Source organism: Mobula birostris, chromosome X, assembly GCF_030028105.1.
Source record: "Mobula birostris isolate sMobBir1 chromosome X, sMobBir1.hap1, whole genome shotgun sequence".
NCBI classification, from domain to species: domain Eukaryota; kingdom Metazoa; phylum Chordata; class Chondrichthyes; order Myliobatiformes; family Myliobatidae; genus Mobula; species Mobula birostris.
In genome coordinates, this window is record NC_092402.1 from 46,899,735 (window position 1) to 46,916,238 (window position 16,504).

The following is a 16,504-nucleotide window of genomic DNA, read 5'->3' on the forward strand; positions in this document are numbered from 1 at the left end:
CAGCGCTGAATTTAAAAGGATGGATGGAAAACTGGATTCTATTCAAAAAACTTTAAGTGAACACGATAAACGGATAAAAGAGAACAAAGATATTTTGACGACATTCAACACGAAGATTGACGACCTGGAACAGATCTGTGATAACCAGTTAAAGGTTAATGAAATATTAAAACAGAAGATTATTGACTTAGAAAATAGAAACAGAAGAAATCACCTACATATTCTGGGTTTTAAGGAGTCATTGGAAGGCAACCAGCCTTCAGGATTTTTTGCAAACCTTTTGGCTAATTTATTTCCAAATATTTAAAAATCTCCACCTAAAATAGACCGAGCTCACAGATCACCTGTACCAAGACCTCCTCTGGGAGAACGACCCCGCTCAGTGATAATTTGTCTTCACGATTTTCAAACAAAGGAACTTTTAATTTGTGAATCTCATCGGAAAGGTATGATTGATTATGAAGACCAGAAGTTCAGAATTGTGGAAGATTTTTCACTTGAGCTGTTGAATGAATGCTTCAAGTTTTAAAAAGCTATGTCTGATCTGTATAATAAAGGTTTTAAACCCTCTCTTCGATACCCTGCTCGCCTTAGAATCATTTTGAAAAATGGTTCTCAGAGATGGTTTTGCTCGACTGAAGAGGTGCAGGATTTCTTGAGTGCCGAATCAATCTCAGAAGTTTAACTCTTCAATAACTCTTTAGACAAATTTATGTTGCATCTGCTTGATGGATCCTTTTTTTAGAATCAGCAGTCTAACTGTTCATTAATTTCTTTTATGAACAATTTTTTTTTACTTTTGGTATACCTTCCTATCTAATTTTTTTGTACTTTTATATCCTTGTTTAGAAAACTAAGGATTTAATATTAGTAAGTTTTCTTTGAGTTAATACTTTCTAAGTTAATATGTTTTGAACTTTCATATTTCTTTCTAATATTTTTATACCATAATTTTTTACAAGGTTTTTTAAAATATGTTTAATTTTGCTCTGTTTTTCTGTTGTGTCTTGTTGGAATGCAGTTTTGCCTTGAAAATTTTTTTTGGAGCTCAGCCAGTAGATTGTTTTGGGAGGCATGGTAGATTTAGCTGTCGACAGCCCTTTGGTCAATTTTCTGTCTTTGGGCGGGGGTTGGGGGGTGTTTTTTTTTCTATCAACTGCTTGGTTCTCTGAGCTTCATTTGTTGCTTGGTTACTTTTTCTTAAAGCTCATTGTTTGGATTTAATATATATTCCAGCAGTTTTTATTCAAACATCTCCTTTAAGCAATATTTAAAATGGACCATATTTTTAATTTACTTAGTTTTAATGTGAAAGGATTAAACCATCCTGTGAAGCATAATAAGATATTTAATTATATTAAGAAATTGAACGTCCCAATTGTTTTTTACAAGAAACACATGTTCGTAAACGTGATAATTTACACCTTTTCAGCCATTGGAAGGGTTTGTCTTTCCATTCCTCCTTTCAGGCTAAGGCAAGAGGAGTTTCGATTCTTATACACAATCCAGTTTCTTTTGCTCAACATAATGTAGTTATCTGATACCAATGAGTGTTTTGTTATAATCTCAGGGAAATTAGATAATAAATTAATGGTTTTTGCTAATTTGTATGCCCCGAATATAGATGATCCAGGCTTTTTGGAACGCTTTTTTTCGCTTTTACCAGATTTAAGTTTATATTCTTTGATCTTAGGAGGAGACTTCAACTGTTGTTTAGATCCTGTTTTAGATCATTCTTCTTCTAAACGATTGACATGTAGTAGATCCTTTATCCAATCTTTTCTAATGAAATGTGATATTGTTGATGTTTCGCGCTTTTTGCATCCAACAGATAAAGAGTACACTAATTTTTTCTCATGTTCATCATACTTATTCCAGGATTAATTCCTTTTTTGTTGATAGCCAATTGATACCATTAGTTCGATCCTGTGAATATAAAGAAATTGCTGTTTCAGATCATGCTCCTGTGTTTTTATCTTTAAATCTTCCGGGTGTCTCCCGAATAAACAGATTCTGGCGTTTTAATCCAACTCTGTTATCTGACAAGGATTTTTAAAAATTTTTGGAGAGACAAATTACTCTTTTTTTTGAAGAGAATACGCAAGAAGAGACTTCTAGTCTTATTTTATGCGATACTTTGAAGGCTTATATTAGAGGACAAATTATTTCTTTTACCGCAAGTGTTAAGAAAAAAAGCTAATAAGGAGAGAATTGAATTAGCCAATCAGTTGAAACAATTAGACTAAAAATATGCTTTGGTTCCAGATCCTGCTTTATATAAAAAACGTGTTGAAATTAAAATGAAATACGATCTGCTTTTAACTTATCCAATTGAAACTCAACTTTTAAAAGATAAAAGTCAGTTTTATGTTCATGGAGATAAAACAAGTAAACTATTGGCTAACCAATTAAAGACCTTTATAGTTAAATGCCAAATTAAAGAAATTTGTAAAGCTAATGGTGATAAAACATCTGATCATTTAGAAATAAATGATACTTTGAGAATTCTATTCTAAACTTCATAGTTCTGATCCTCCTAAAGATAATACTGTAATGAATAATTTCTTAGATCGATTAAACATTTCTACACTTTCTGATGATAATCGAAAATTGCTGGATCAACCCATTTCTTATGAGGAAATTGCTGAGGTTGTTCACTCTTTGCACTCGGGGAAGACTCCAGGTCCTGATGTATTTTCTGGAGAGTTTTATAAGGCTTTTTCCTCTTTGCTTATACCTCACTTACACTCAGTCCTTTCGGACTCTTTTAAATTAGGTAGGTTGCCACAATCTTTTTATGAAGCCTGAAAAAAAATAAGGGTCCAACTGAATGTTCTTCTTATAGACCAATTTCCTTACTTAATGTTGATACTAAAATTTTATCTAAACTTTTGGCTCGTAGGATTGAAAATATTTTGTCATTTATTATTTCTGATGATCAGACTGCATTTATCAAAAGTCGATACTCCCGCTTTAATATTCATCGTTTACTGAATGTTATTTATTCTCCCTCTGAAGAGATATCGGAATGTGTGATATCCTTAGATGCTGAGAAAGCCTTTGATCGGGTTGAATGGAATTACTTATTTAAAACTTTAGAAAAATTTAACTTTGGGCCCGATTTTATTCAATGGATTAAATTGCTTTATCTGTCTCCCTCTGCTCAGGTTCTTACTAACTCTCAGAATTCTAAACCATTTAAACTTCAACGTGGAACTAGACAAGATTGTCCTTTGTGTCCTTTGCTTTTTGATTTGGTCTTAGAACCTTTAGCTATTGCTTTCCAGGAATCTAATGTTATCAATGGTATTTTAAGGAGGGATATTACTCACAAAGTGTCACTTTATGCTGATGACCTTTTGCTCTACATTTCTAATGTGGAGTCTTCTTTACCTTCCGTACTTTCTTTACTTTCCTGCTTTAGTCAGTTTTCAGGATATAAACTTAACTTCCATAAGAGTGAACTTTTTCCTTTGAATAATTTGGTATTAGTTAACACTAACCTTCCTTTTAAAATTGTAAGAAATCCATTTACTTATTTGGGCATAACAATTACTAGGAATTATAAATTCCTTTTTAAAGTTTTTTTTACACTTCTGAATTATGTTAAGAAGGCACTATCAAATTGGTCACCTCTTTCTTTATCATTGATTGGCAGAATTAATTCTACTAAAATGAATATTTTGCCTAAATTTTTATATTTATTTCAGGCTGTACCTGTTTTTATTCCTAAATCCTTTTTTGATTCTCTGAATTCTATTATATCTTCGTATATATGGAAAAATAAAATTTCGCAATTAAATAAAGTTCATCCTCAGAAAGCTAAAAAAAAATGGAGGTTTAGCCTTAACCAATTTTACGTTTTATTACTGGGCTGTCAATATACGGAATCTTACGTTTTGGTTATATTATATTAATCGAAAGGACTGTCCGGTGTAGGTTTCTTTAGAAGCTAATTCTGTTAATAAATTTTCTATCATTTCTCTTCTTGGATCCTCAATTCCTTTATCTTTAAGTAATTTAACTGATAATTTTGTAGTTAAACATTCCTTGAGGATTTGGGTACAATTTAGAAAATATTTTGGTTAATTGAGTTTTTCACTTTCAAATCCCATTTTTTCTATTTTTTTAAACTTTCTATGACTGAAGTAGTTTTTAAAGAGTGGAATAGATTGGGTATTAAATATTTCCAGGATTTGTTTGTTGGAGATAGTCTCTTTTCATCTGAACAATTGTCAACTAATTATAACCTACCCAAAACCCACTTCTTTCGATATTTACAAATTAGAGACTTTTTGCGTTCTCAAGTACATACATTTCCTAAAAATACAAATAAGAATTTACTTGATATAATTTTTAATTTGAAACCCTTTCATAATGGATCTCTATCTAATATTTATGGTATGTTGTTGGGAAAGAGAAATATTCCTTTAGACAAAATTAAAAATCTCTGGGAACAAGATTTACAGATTCCAATTTCTGAGGATACTTGGAATGAAATTTTTAAGTTGGTTAATACCTCATCGCTATGTGCCCGTCATTCCCTTCTACAATTTAAAGTGGTTCATAGGGCCCACATGACTAAAGATAAGCTCTCTGGTTTTTATTCAGATATATCTCCCTATTGTGATAGATGTAACAATGGAGAAGCTTCAATAATTCATATGTTTTGAACTTGTCCGAGTCTTGAAAAATATTGGAAGGAAGTATTCCAAACTTTCTCGGTGCTTTTTAAACTAAATTTTAAACCTAATCCTTTGACTGCCTTATTTGGTATTGTTGGAAGAAATGATATTATTTTTATCTTGGAGTCACATGATTTGAATGTGTTGGCCTTTATTTCTCTTATAGCCAGGAGACATTGTTACTTAAGTGGAAGAATGCCACTCCGCCTACTCATACTCATTGGTTACATGGTGTTATGGCATGTTTAAATTTAGAGAAGATTCGCTGTTCGATTTCTGAACCTAGACAAGATTTTTTAACATTCTGGGGACCTTTTTTGAGTTATTTTCAAAAACTTTGATTTGCTATTAAGCACAGATGTTGGCTAACAATATGTTTTATTATATGATAAAGATTTTTTCCTTTTCTTTTTTTTTAACCAAACAGCTGGTTTTTTTTCTGGTAGTGGGTTTAGATTGTTTTTTGTATAACAAAAATATATCTTTTCAATATTATGTTTAAATTTATATGGATATAGGGTTATGAAACTATATTTGTGATTCCAAATTATTGTAATCGATATATATTATATATCTTACTATACTCTGTATTCTTTTATGTAAATCAATTTTAAAAAGTACATTTACGTCACCATATACTACACTGATATTCATTTTCTTGCGGGCATTCACAGTAGAACCAATGAAAAACTACATACAGACAACCAACTTATGTGCAAAAGATGATGAACTGTGTAAATATATTAAAACAAATAATAAATATAGTAAATAAATAGCACTGAGAACATGAGTTGTAGAGTCCTTGAAAGTGAGTCCATAGGTTGTGCAATCAATTCATGGTTGAAGTGAGTGAAGTTATCCACTTTCAATGAGCTATGAACCTGGAACTTAAGTTCTCTCCATCATCTGCTATTAAGTATATACATACTTGCTCAGATTTAACTCCATCTATCACTTCTCTAGCCATATCTAGAACTGATCTACATTCTGTCATATCCTTTGATGGCCCTCTACGCTGTCCACAGCTCCAACTAGTGACAACAGTAGCAATAGGAGCTTTATATATCATCTTAATCCAATTATTAAAATTAGCACCAAAGCCAAGTTTCTCCAAAATATTAAATAAATATTTCCACTCGACTCAATCGAACGCTTTTTCAGCATCCAAAGATACAACATATTGTGGAGTTTTAAAAGAGGACGAATATATAATATTAAATAGTCTCTGAACATTTGAAAAAGAATAGTGACCCTTTATAAAGCTTGTTAAAGGTTGCAAACTTACTAACCCACCCATCTACATTTTCATACAAATCATTTCTATATAACATATGAGTAAGTATGTATCATATACATATCACAAACAACAGAGACCTTAGCACCAATCCCTATGGAACACCCCTCGTCACAGACCTCCAGTCAGAATAATGCCCTTCAACCACTACCCTAATTCTTATAGACAATCCAATTCAGAAAAAAGTCACATGCATCTGTGTCTTCTGGATCAACCTACCAAGAGGGACCTTGTCAAATGCCTAACTAAAATCCACGACCCTCTACTTTTTATGAGGCTTCTATTTCTTTAATTCTTAAAAAAGGTAAAGATCCCACTGACTGTGCTTCATATAGACATGTTTCATTACTGAATGTCAGTGCTAAGATTCTGTCAAAGATAATGGCCAATCGGCTGGAGAATATTTTGCGTAAAATTATTTTTAAAGATCAAACAAGCTTTATAAAGGGTCGCTATTATTTTTCAAATGTTTGGAGACTATTTAACATTATATATTCGTCCTCTTTTAAAACTCCACAATGTGTTGTATCTTTGGATCCTGAAAAAGCATTCGATCGAGTCGAATGGAAATATTTATTTAATGTTTTAGAGTAATTTGGCTTTGGTGCTAATTTTAATAATTGGATTAAGATGATGTATAAAGCTCCTATTGCTACTGTTGTCACTAACAATTGTAGGTCTCCTTTTTTTCAGCTTTCACGGGGGACAAGGCAAGGCTGTCCATTAAGTCCTTTGTTGTTTAATTTAATATTAGAACCCCTTGCTATTGCTCTTCGTGAGGCTAAAAATATCCATGGGATTTTTGTAAATGAGATAAGATCTCTCTTTACGTTGATGATTTATTGGTTTATATATCTAATTCTGACGAATCTATTCCTGCCTTGCTAAAATTGTTTAATGAATTTGGAGATTTTTCAGGATATAAAATAAATTTCAGTAAAAGTGAATTGTTTCCTTTAAATGATTCTGTCTCTATATATGATAATACTCCTTTTAAAGTCATGGATTCTTTTAGGTATTTAGGTATTATAATTACTAAAAAAAATAAGGATCTTTATAAAGCCAACTTTGTTCCTTTAGTAGACTCTATAAAGTATTTATTTAGTGGATGGAGTCCACTTACATTTTCACTTGTTGGTCGTATTCATATAGTTAAAATGATGATTTTACCAAAATTTTTATATTTATTTCAGAATATCCCTGTTTTTTTGACTAGGAAGTTTTTTGATCGGATTGATTCTATTATTTTATCTTTTATTTGGAATAATAAAAGACCAAGAATTAGTAAATGTCACTTACAAAAATTGAAAAAGGATGGAGGTCTTGCTTTGCCTAATCTAAGAATGTATTATTGGGCTGTTAATGTGAGATACATGTCCTTTTGGTTATATTGGGTTGATAAGAGTGATCGGCCAATTTGGGTAGACCTGGAACTGAAAGTTGTAAAACAGTTTTATTTAACCTCGTTATTGGGAGCTGCTTTACCTATACAATTAGCTAAAGTTGCTAATTTAAACCTATATCCTGTGATTCAGTATTCTTTACAAATTTGGCTCCAGTTCCGCAATTTTTTAAATCTTAAAAAATTTAAACTTTGTAGCTTAATTTATTGAAATTACTTTTTTAAGCCTTCTTTGAGTGATCCAATTTTTTTACTTTGGAAAAGTAAAGGTATTAATTCTTTTTTGGATTTATTTAAAGAAGATAGATTGATATCTTTTGAACAATTAATTGATAAATATTATCTTTCATACTCACACTTTCTGCAATACCTTCAAATTAGACATTTTTTACAAAAATATTTAAGTAATTTTCCTTACATATTGGAGGCTGACCTGTTAGATACTATTATGAGTATGAACCCTTCGATCAAGGGTTCTATTGGAAGAATTTATAATTTATTATTGCAATGAGATAAGCATCCTTTATCTAAGATTAAACAGGATTGGGAAAAGGAACTCAATTTGACTTTTATGATGGAGGATTGGACGCGGATTTTGAAGTTGGTTAACTCTTCTTCAATTTGTGCTAGCCATTCACTGGTTCAATTTAAAATGGCACATTGTTATCATTTGACGAAGGAGAGACTTTCTAAAATATTTTCTGATGTTGATAGTTATTGTGATAGATGTAAAACTGGGATAGCTACACTGACACATATGTTTCGGTCTTGTTCTATATTGGAACAGTTCTGGAAGTCAGTTTTTTCAACAATTTCTAAAGCACTTAAAATTAATCTACAACCTAATAAATTAACTGTGCTTTTTGGAATAATTCCTCAAAATATTCATGGTATTTCTGTGTCTGACCAACATGTTATTGCACTTGTTACATTGATAGCTAGGAGGAGCATTTTGTTGAAGTGGAAGTATACATCAGCTCCCACATTGCCACAATGGTTCTCTCAAGTGATGCTATGTCTTAGTTTGGAGAAAGTTACAAGACGAACCTTTGAACCTTTATTTGATTTTGAGAAAAGATGAGGCTCATTTGCTCATTGTTATCATTTGAGCTAATTGATAGATTCTTTCCATGATCTAATTGTAAATGTTTTGGTATATTTTCTTTTCTTGCTGGCGGTTTGATGTTTATTTTTAGAAGCTTTTTGTATGACGCATGACTCCAGGGTTGTACACCTAATGGGGTTTTCCCCCCCACTTTTTCTGCTTAGTAGGTTTTTTTTGTTATCACAAATTTTTTTTTCAATCTTTAAGATAATGTCTTTTTTGAGACATTGTAAGTGTTGTTACTTCAATGTACTTGTGTTATTTTTTCTGTATAACAATAAAAAGATTTGAAAAGAAAGAAAGAAAATCCATGGAAACAACATCCACTGCCTTATTCTCATCAATAACCTCTGTCATTCTGCAAAAAACTCAAGTTTGTAAGACATGACCTGTCCTGCACAAAACCACATTGAGTGCCCCTGATCAGGCCACGATTCTCTAAATGTGCGTAAATCCGATCATAAGTGGGCCAAAATTCCTGAAGACAGGTGGCAGATCAACTGATGATCCCACTGGGGATAGCACGGGACAGTTAACATCTTAGTCCACGTGCATTTTCAATTCTACTTCTGGATGTAAGTCCAGCAGCACTTGCCTCCACAGTGATGAAGTGCTTTGAGAGATTGGTGATGAAACATATCAACTCCTGCCTAAGAGCAACTCGAATCTGCTCCAATTTTCCCACCGTCACAACAGGTCCACAGCAGATGCCATTTCATTGGATCTTCACACAACCATGGAACATCTGGACAGCAAAGATACATCAGGATGCTCTTTATCGACTGCAGCTCAGCATTCAATACCATCATCCCCTCAAAACTAATCAATAAGCTTCAAGACCTTGGCCTCAATGCCTCCCTGCGCAATTGAATCCTCGATCACCTCACTTGCAGACCCCAGTCAGTTCAGATTGGCAACAACATCACCTCCACAATCTCCGTCTGCACAGGAATATATACTTAGCCCTCTGCTCCACTCACTTTACACTTATCACTATGAGGCTAAGCACAGCTCCAATGCCACATTCAAGTTTGCTGACAACACCACTGACATTGGCCGAACCAAAAGGGGTGACAAATCAGCATATAGGAGGGGGATTGAAAATCTGACTGAGTGGTGCCACAACAACAACCTCTTACTCAATGTCAGCAAGACCAAGGAGTTGGTTATTGACTTCAGGAGGAAGAAACTAGAGATCTATGAGCCAGTCCTCATCAGGGGATCAGAGGTGGAGGGGGTCAGCAACTTTACGTTCCTCAGTGTTATCATTTCAGAGGACCTGTCCTGGGCCCAGCGTGTTCAGTTGAGTCGGAAATTTACATACACTTAAGTTGAAGTCATTAAAACTCATTGTTTAACCACTCCACAGATTTCATATTAGCAAACTATAGTTTTGGCAAGACGTTGAGGACATCTATTTTGTGCATGACACGAGCAATTTTTCCAACAATTGTTTACAGACAGGTTATTTCACTTTTAATTGACTATATCACAATTCCAGTGGGTCAGAAGTTTACGAACAAAATCAAAAGAAATCAGCTAAGAACTCAGAAAAAAAATTGTGGGCTGGTTCATCCTTGGGAGCAATTTCCAAATGCCTGAAGGTACCACGTTCATCTGTACAAACAATAGTACACAAGTATAAACACCACGGGACCACGCAGCCGTCATACCGCTCAGGAAGGAGATGCATTCTATCTCCTAGAGATGAACGTACTTTGGCGTAAAAAGTGCAAATCAATCCCAGAACAACAGCAAAGGACCTTGTGAAGATGCTGGAGGAAACAGGTAGACAAGTATCTATATCCACAGTAAAACGAGTCCTATATCGACATAACCTGAAAGGCTGCTCAGCAAGGGAGAAGCCACTGCTCCAAAACTGCCAGAAAAACGCCAGACTACAGTTTGCAAGTGCACATGGGGACAAAGATCTTACTTTTTTAGAGAAATGTCCTCTGGTCTGATGAAACTAAAATTGAACTGTTTGGCCATAATGACCATCGTTATGTTTGGAGGAAAAAGGGTGAGGCTTGCAAGCTGAAGAACACCATCCCAACCGTGAAGCATGGGGGTGGCAGCGTCATGTTGTGGGGGTGCTTTGCTGCAGGAGGGACTGGTGCACTTCACAAAATAGATGGCATCATCAGGAAGGAAAATTATGTGGATATATTGAAGCAACATCTCAAGACATCAGCCAGGAAGTTAAAGCTCGGTCGCAAATGGGTCTTCCAAATGGACAATGATCCCAAGAATACCTCCAAAGTTGTGGCAAAATTGCTTAAGGACAACAAAGTCAAGGTATTGGAGTGGCCATCACAAAGCCCTGACCTCAATCCGATAGAAAGTATGTGGGCAGAACTGAAAAAGCGTGTGCTAGCAAGGAGGCCTACAAACCTGACTCAGTTACACCAGTTCTGTCTGGAGGAATGAAACAAAATTCCAGCAACTTATTGTGAGAAGCTTGTGGAAGGCTACCCAAAATGTTTGACCCAAGTAAAACAATTTAAAGGCAATGCTACCAAATACTAACAAAGTGTATTTAAACTTCTAACCCAATGGGAAAGTGATGAAAGAAATAAAAGCTGAAATGAATCATTCTCTCTACTATTATTCTAACATTTCACATTCTTAAAATAAAGTAGTGATCCTAACTGACCAAAGACAGAGAATGTTTTCTAGGATTAAATGTCAGGAATTGTGAAAAACTGAGTTTAAATGTATTTGGCTAAGGTGTACGTAAACTTCTGACTTCAACTGTAAGTGCCATTATGAAGAAAGCACAGCAGTGCCTATATTTCCTTGGGAGTTTGCAAAGGTTTGACAGTGACATCTAAAAGTTTGACAAACTTCTATAGATGTGTGGTGGAGAGTATATTAACTGGTTGCATCATGGACTGGTATGGAAACACGAATGCCCTTGAATGGAAAATCCTACAAAAGTAGTGGATACGGCCCAGTCCATCACAGATAGCGGCCCTGATCAAAGCACCAAGCCTGTTAGATCACTTTTTTATCTAAATGAGAGACTGCAAAGATGTCTATACCTTAGTTGTTGTGTTATTGAAGGCCATCTAACCTCAGCAATGTAATTCAGCATATTCCAGCCAATTTTGTTCTCACCGAAACCTTGAAACACGAAAGTTTAAGCCATGACTTTTGTACTCCCCCATCTCCCTTCATCCACCCCACACAAGTTGTAAAGCTACAAACACTAGAAAATCTGAAGATGCTGGAAATCCAAAGCAACACATACGAAGTACTGGAGGAACTCAGCAGGCCAGGCAGCATCTATGGAAAAGAGTAAACAGTCAATGTTTCGGGCTGAGACCATTCATCAGGACTGAGAAGAAAGATGAGGGGAGGGGAGGAAGAAGTAAAACATGGTAGGTGATAGGTGAAACCGGGGGGCGGGGTGTAAAGTAAAAAGCTGGGAAGTTGATTGGTAAAAAGGATAAAGGGCTGGAGAGGTGGGAATCATGTAGGAGAAGGCAGAAGACCATGGAAGAAAGGGAAGGGGGAGGAGCACCAGAGGGTGATGAGCAGGCAATGAGATAAGGTGAGAGAGGGGAAAGGGGATGGGGAATAGTGAAGGGGGGCAATTTCTAGAAGTTTGAGAAGTCAATGTCCATGCCATCAGGTTGGAGGCTACGCAGATGGAATATAAGGTGTTGCTCCTCCAACCTGATTGTGGCCTCATCGCGGCAGTAGAGGAGGCCATGTACTGCCATGTTGGAATGGGAACAGGAAGTAAAATTAAAATGGGTGGGTACCAGGTGAACCTTTGCTTTTTCTGGCAGGCGGAGGTCAGCGAAACTGTCTCCCAATCTGCACCGGGTCTCACCGATATACAGGAGGCTGCACTGGGAGCACCGGACATAGTAGATGACCCCAACAGACTCACAGCTGAAGTGTCGCCTCACCTGGAAGGACTGTTTGGGGTCCTGAATGGTAGTGAGGGAGGAGGTGTAGGGGCAGGTGTAGCGTTTGTTCTGCTTGCAAGGATAAGTGTCAGGAGAGAGATCAGTGGAGAGGGATGAATGGTCATGGTCAAGGGAGTCATCCCTGTGGAAAGTGGAAAGTGGGGAGCAGAGGGAAAGATGTGCTTCATGGTGGGATCCTGTTGGAGATGGCAGAAATTACGAACTTGGTGCAGATGGTCTCTGACTCCATCTCTAGAGACTATATATCTGATACCTGTTATACTTTCTTGATCTCTCTGTCTTCATCTCTGGAAACAATCTATCTACTGATATCTTTTGCAAATCCACCGATTCTCACAACTACCTGGACTATACCTGTTCCTACCCTGCCACTTGTAAAGATGCCACCCCCTTCTCTCAATTCCTCAGTCTCCACCGCATCTGCTCTCAGGATGAGACTTTTTATTCCAGAATAAAGGAGATGCCCTCCACCATCAATGCTGCCCTCATCCACATCTCTTCCATTTTGGGCATGTCTGTCCTCACCTCATCCTCCCGCTGCCACACCAGGGATAGGGTTCCTCTTGTCCTCATCCACACCCCAGTTACCTACGCGTCCAGCACATAATTCTCTGTAATTTTCACCACCTCCAACTACCATTAAGGGCCCCAAACAGTCCTTCCCAGGCAAGGCGACACGTCACCTGTGAGTCTGTTGCAATCATCTAATGTATCCAGTGTGGCGCGTGGCCAAGTGGTTAAGGCGTTGGACTAGTGATCTGAAGGTTGTTGGTTCGAGTCTCGGCCAAGGTAGCGTGTTATGTCTTTGAGCAAGGCACTTAACCACACACTGCTCCAGTCCACCCAGCTGAAAATGGGTACCGGCAAATGCTGGGGGTTAACCTCGCGATAGACTGGCGTCCTATCCAGTCTCGTACTCTCAGTTGCTTCACACCTCAGAAACCGGCATAAGCACCGGCCTGATGAGCCTATAAGGCTCGGGACAGACTTTAACTTTAACTTAACTGTATCCAGTGCTCCGGTGTGGCCTCCTGTGTATCGGTGAGACCCAACGTAGATAAGGAGACGACTTTGCTGAGCACCTACCCTCCACCCACCAGAAAAAGCAGGATCTCCTGGTAGCCACCCGTTACAATCTACTTCCCATTCTTATTCCAACATGTCAGTCCATGGCCTCCTCTACAGCCGTGATGAAGCCACACTCACGTTGGAGGAGCAACACCTTATATTCCGTCTGGGGAACCTCCAAACTGATAGCATGAACATTGACTTCTCTAACTTTGCCCCTCTCCTCTCCCTCACTATTCTCCATTCCTGTTTCCCTCTCTTATCTTATCTCCTTACCTGTCCATCACCTCCCTCTGGTGCTCCCTCCCTTCCCTTTCCTCCATGGCCTTCTGTCCTCTCCTATCAGATTCCTCCTTCTCCAGCCCTTTATCTCTTTCACCTATAAGTTTCCCAGTTCCTTACTTCACACCCTCCCCGTCTCCTGGTTTCACCTATCACCTGCCACCTTGTATTTCTTCCTCCCCTCCCCTTCTTACTCCGACTTCTCATCTTTCTTTCCAGTCCTGATGGAGGATCTCAGCTCAAAACATCGACTGTACTCTTTTCCATAGACGCTGCCTGACCTGCTGAGTTCCTCCAGCATTCCTCCAGTTGTAAAGTTAACAACTCTGGTCAGTTAACACGAGGAAATCTGCAGATGCTGGAATTTCAAGCAACACATATAAAATTTGCTGGTGAACGCAGCATCTCTAGGAAGAGGTACAGTCGACGTTTCGGGTCGAGACCCTTCGTCAGGACTAACTGAAGGAAGAGCTAGTAAGAGATTTGAAAGTGGGAGGGGGAGGGAGAGATCCAAAATGATAGGAGAAGACAGGAGGGGGAGGGATGGAGCCAAGAGCTGGACAGGTGATTGGCAAAAGGGATATGAGAGGATCATGGGACAGGAGGCCTGGGGAGAAAGAAAAGGGGGAGGGGGGAAGCCCAGAGCATGGGCAAGGGGTATAGTGAGAGGGACAGAGGGAGAAAAAGGAGAGAGAGAAAAAGAAAGTGTGCATATAAATAAATAAATAACGAATGGGGTACGAGGGGGAGGTGGGGCATTAGTGGAAGTTTGAGAAGTCGATGTTCATGCCATCAGGTTGGAGGCTACCCAGACGGAATATAAGGTGTTGTTCCTCCAACCTGAGTGTGGCTTCATCTTGACAGTAGAGGAGGCCGTGGATAGACATATCGGAATGGGAATGGGACATGGAATTAAAATATGTGGCCACTGGGAGATCCTGCTTTCTCTGGCAGACAGAGCGTAGGTGTTCAGCGAAACGATCTCCCAGTCTACGTCAGGTCTTGCCAATATATAGAAGGCCACATCGGGAGCACCGGACACAGTATATCACCCCAGCCGACTCACAGGTGAAGTGTCGCCTCACCTGGAAGGACTGTCTGGGGCCCTGAATGGTGGTGAGGGAGGAAGGGCATGTGTAGCACTTGTTCCACTTACAAGGATTAAGTGCCAGGTGGGAGATCGGTGGGGAGGGGTGAGGGGACGAATGGACAAGGGAGTCGCGTAGGGAGCGATCCCTGTGGAAAGCAGAAGGGGGGGAGGGAAAGATGTGCTTAGTGGTGGGATCCCGTTGGAGGTGGCGGAAATTACGGAGAATTATATGTTGGACCTGGAGGCTGGTGGGGTGGTAGGTGAGGACAAGGGGAACCCTATTCCTAGTGGGGTGGCAGGAGAATGGAGTGAGTGCAGATGTGCGTGAAGTGGGGGAGATGCATTTGAGAGCAGAGTTGATGGTGGAGGAAGGGAAGCCCCTTTCTTTAAAAAAGGAGGACATCTCCTTCGTCCTGGAATGAAAAGCCTCCTCCTGAGAGCAGATGCGGCAGAGACAGAGGAATTGTGAGAAGGGGATGGCATTTTTGCAAGAGACGGGGTGAGAAGAGGAATAGTCCAGATAGCTGTGAGAGTCAGTAGGCTTATAGTAGACATCAGTAGATAAGCTGTCTCCAGAGATAGAGACAGAAAGATCTAGAAAGGGGAGGGAGGTGTCAGAAATGGACCAGGTAATCTTGAGGGCAGGGTGAAAGTTGGAGGCAAAGTTAATGAAGTCAATGAGCTCTGCATGCGTGCAGGAAGCAGCGCCAATGCAGTCGTCGATGTAGCAAAGGAAAAGTGGGGGACCGATACCAGAATAGGTTTGGAACATAGATTGTTCCACAAAGCCAACAAAAAGGCAGGCATAGCTAGGACCCATACGGGTGCCCATGGCTACACCTTTAGTTTGGAGGAAGTGGGAAGAGCCAAAGGAGAAATTATTAAGAGTAAGGACTAATTCCGCTAGACAGAGCAGAGTGGTGGTAGAGGGGAACTGGTTAGGTCTGGAATCCAAAAAGAAGCAGAGAGCTTTGAGACCTTCCTGATGGGGGATGGAAGTATACAGGGACTGGACATCCATGGTGAAAATAAAGCGGTGGGGGCCAGGGAACTTAAAATCATCGAAAAGTTTAAGAGCGTGAGAAGTGTCACGAACATAGGTAGGAAAGGATTGAACAAGGGGGGATAAAACAGTGTCGAGGTATGCAGAAATGAGCTCAGTGGGGCAGGAGCAAGCTGAGACAATGGGTCTACGTGGACAGGCAGGTTTATGGGTCTTGGGTACGAGGTAGAAACGGGAAGTGCGGGGCGTGGGAACTATAAGGTTGGTAGCAGTGGATGGGAGATCTCCTGAGCTGATAAAGTCGGTGATGGTGCGGGAGACAATGGCCTGGTGCTCCTTAGCGGGGTCATGATCGAGGGGTAAATAAGAGGAGGTATCAGCTAGTTGTCACTGTGCCTCGGCAAGGTAGAGGTCAGTACACCAGACTACAACAGCACCCCCCCTTATCGGCGGGTTTAATAGTAAGGTTAGGATTAGTGCGGAGGGAGTGGACAGCAGAGCGTTCGGAAGGAGTGAGGTTGGAATTGGAACAAGGTGTGCTGAAGTCGAGACAGTTGATGTCCCGTCAGCAGTTAACAATAAAGAGATCCAGAGCAGGCAGAAGACCAGAGCGGGGTATCCATGAAGAGGAGGA